Source organism: Chinchilla lanigera, unplaced genomic scaffold, assembly GCF_000276665.1.
Source record: "Chinchilla lanigera isolate Chin_1 unplaced genomic scaffold, ChiLan1.0 scaffold00166, whole genome shotgun sequence".
Lineage (NCBI taxonomy): Eukaryota > Metazoa > Chordata > Mammalia > Rodentia > Chinchillidae > Chinchilla > Chinchilla lanigera.
This window is the reverse complement of record NW_004955567.1, coordinates 176,270-178,548: the sequence shown is the minus strand read 5'-3', so window position 1 is coordinate 178,548 and position 2,279 is coordinate 176,270. Positions and strand designations below refer to the sequence as shown.

At 43.4% G+C, this 2,279-nt stretch overlaps 1 protein-coding gene across 1 annotated transcript in view; it reads right to left on the bottom strand.

The window, feature by feature from the left end:
- The window catches only part of LOC106147476 (olfactory receptor 1G1-like), an 18,387-nt gene that overhangs the window by 1,582 nt on the left and 14,526 nt on the right, over positions 1 to 2,279 (bottom strand). The window lies entirely within an intron of this gene.

Here is a 2,279-nt window from a genome sequence, read left to right as displayed (position 1 = left end):
AACAAAATTCACTTAAGATTATTTTCACAACAGGCAACTGAAAAAATAAGCCATATGGTATGGCAGAAAACGCCCCTCAGCCAGTGTGTTAGTTGCCAGGCAGCCTCCTGTTTACTTCAGTTCCTGTTACTACTGTCTCCTAGAAAGGGCTGGCTGGTCAGTGTGTTGCACAGCTGGTCACTGTGATGCGTATTGTAAGAGCCAATCAAAGACAGCCAAGTGCTCTGCCTCTGTGCTTCCCCTCTGCAGCCAACCCTATAAAACCCGCCTTCCCTGCTCCTCGGGACCTGATATTCTGAGAATGACCCTGATCAGTGCCTGTTGATGTAAAATAATCTGCCTCCACGTGTTAAGTGTTGTTTCGGTGTTTCTGCTTGCTGTTGCAATGGAAATACATGGTGTTGCATTCAGAGAAGAAAGTTTTAAAACTCTTCACTGTTTTGTAGATAAAACCCAAACTCCTTAGCATTGACACGCAAGCCTGGCCTTCCAGCTCTGCAGTTCTCTCCTAATGCAGGTTGCCCCCTCCCCTCAGGTGTTTAGGGTGACACCATGTGTATCTATTGGCCAAGGCACCAAATCTCAGCCCTCCTCCTTTTCGTGGTACTGAGGTTGATCCCAAGGCCTTCAGATATAGCTACACCGCCAGAACCCCTCTTTCTATTTGAGACAGGATCTCACTAAGTTGCTGAGTTGTTGACTGAGCTTGAATTTGTGACCTTCCTGCCTCAGGCTCTTAGAGCGCTGGGATTATAAGACTGCACACACTCCTAGATCCTTTCTTTTGAGCATTAAACTCATTGAGAGTGTTATGAAAATAGTATGAAACCCTAAGTAACCTATCAATTTTTCTTAGGGAGAACTCAGAAACAAGTTTGTTAAGTTCAACTTTTCTCATATTTTAACACTTCATTAAATGAAAGGAAATAAATAATGCTCCAGAAACACTAAGTTATACATCAACTTTCCCATGCAGAACTCAGAATCGAAATAACTATATTTTCACATTTGAGTAACTTAAGGAATGTTTTTTTGAAACAGAGTCTCGCTACATAGTTCAGGCTGCCTTTGAACTCACTATGTAGCCCAGGCTAGCCTCGAGTTTTTGGCCATCCTCCTGCTTCAGCCTCTCGAGTGCTGGGATTTCAGGTGTGCACCGCCACGCCCAGCTACTTTAAATTATTTTTATGAGATGTTATTCAGAAAGGAGCCTCAGCCTTTTGGGCCAGTGTGGCTGGGTGAGTAGGTGGATCTGCGGCCACCAGCTGAGCAACACACGTCAGTCAGAGAGACAGAGACAAGTGCTGCATTATCTCGTTTATGTGGGGACCCTGAGTGGGACTGGAGGAGGCCAAGAGCTGTAGGCTTTGTCCCGCAGGTCAGAGGGGACCAAGGCGGGAGTACGGGCCAGAGGCTCTACGTGTTCAGTGAGAAGATGCACGGTTCTGAAGACCAAATGTGCAGAGCGGTGCTTACACTTCATGTCTTGCATGTGCGCCAGTTCCCCAGGGAGAATGTCATCGCTGGCCTCCAAACGTGGACTAATGAGGACTTAAACTTTTAAAAGAAAAAATTGTCTAATCCCCCAAATAATACATTGCATACTTGAAATTTCGAGAGAGAGTGGATCTTAGGTATTCAACTTTACCAGGCACAGAGTTACCTCTGCAAGGTGATGGGCAGGTTTAATAGCGCGCAGGTCATCACTTCACGGCACTCGTGCCTCTGGGATCATCAGCAAGCACATCTTGAACATACACAGCTTTAATTTCTTGATTATGATGAATAAAAATTAATAAAACTGAAAAATTTCACACCACATTTATTGCACTTTACAATTTAACATATATTTATCTTTAACTTGATCATATTTCCATGTCAAGACGTACAAGCATATATTTAGTAGCCGGTGGCTTATCTTATAATAAGGATAATATATTGAAATCCAACCATTATTGATGGGCATCTAGACTGCTCATCTTTTTATTGCTAGCATTTGATTTTGAGGAGCACATGGACTTACGTGGCGAATATGTGCCTGTGCCTTAGGAATACGAAGTGTTAGGATGCTAGATGCACGTGTACTGCTCTGCATTAAAGTTAAACATATGTTCAAATGGGTTAGCAGAAATTTTCTCATGGGCTTTGCTCATTTTCTCTCTTGTAGTTTAGACTTAATTATTGATTGGCATGATCTCAGGAGCTGTGAAAAAACTCATCCAGAGTATTTACTTTCCTTTTCCAGGGTCCTCACGCCACATGTGTCCATGAAAGCTGGA